This window comes from Gregarina niphandrodes, assembly GCF_000223845.1.
Source record: "Gregarina niphandrodes unplaced genomic scaffold scaffold00101, whole genome shotgun sequence".
NCBI lineage: Eukaryota > Apicomplexa > Conoidasida > Eugregarinorida > Gregarinidae > Gregarina > Gregarina niphandrodes.
In genome coordinates, this window is record NW_011645866.1 from 1346 (window position 1) to 1717 (window position 372).

The following is a 372-nucleotide window of genomic DNA, read 5'->3' on the forward strand; positions in this document are numbered from 1 at the left end:
AACAACCTTTCGTTAACTAAGCGAATGCTCTACCCCTAAGCTGCCAAGGCTGACGACTCCCGGGGGACACCTGCAATACTGCAATCCATTGCCTTGGACCTACAGCGGTCAGTCAAAGAGCTTATGATGTCTACAGCTCGTGCTTTTGCGGGACCGGTATGCCGTAACAAATAATTCATAGGTCTTTCTGGAGGCCAAGACAAACTTCCTTTATCAAGTCGGGCTGCTATCAAATGTGCCGACGGGTGGCCGGATGGACAATCGGTATCCAGTCATCGGCAAGGTGGTCGAGTGGTTAAGGCGGCGGCCTGCCAAGGCGTTGGGATGTTCCAGCGTGAGTCCGAACGTCACTCTTGTCGATAGACAAATCAC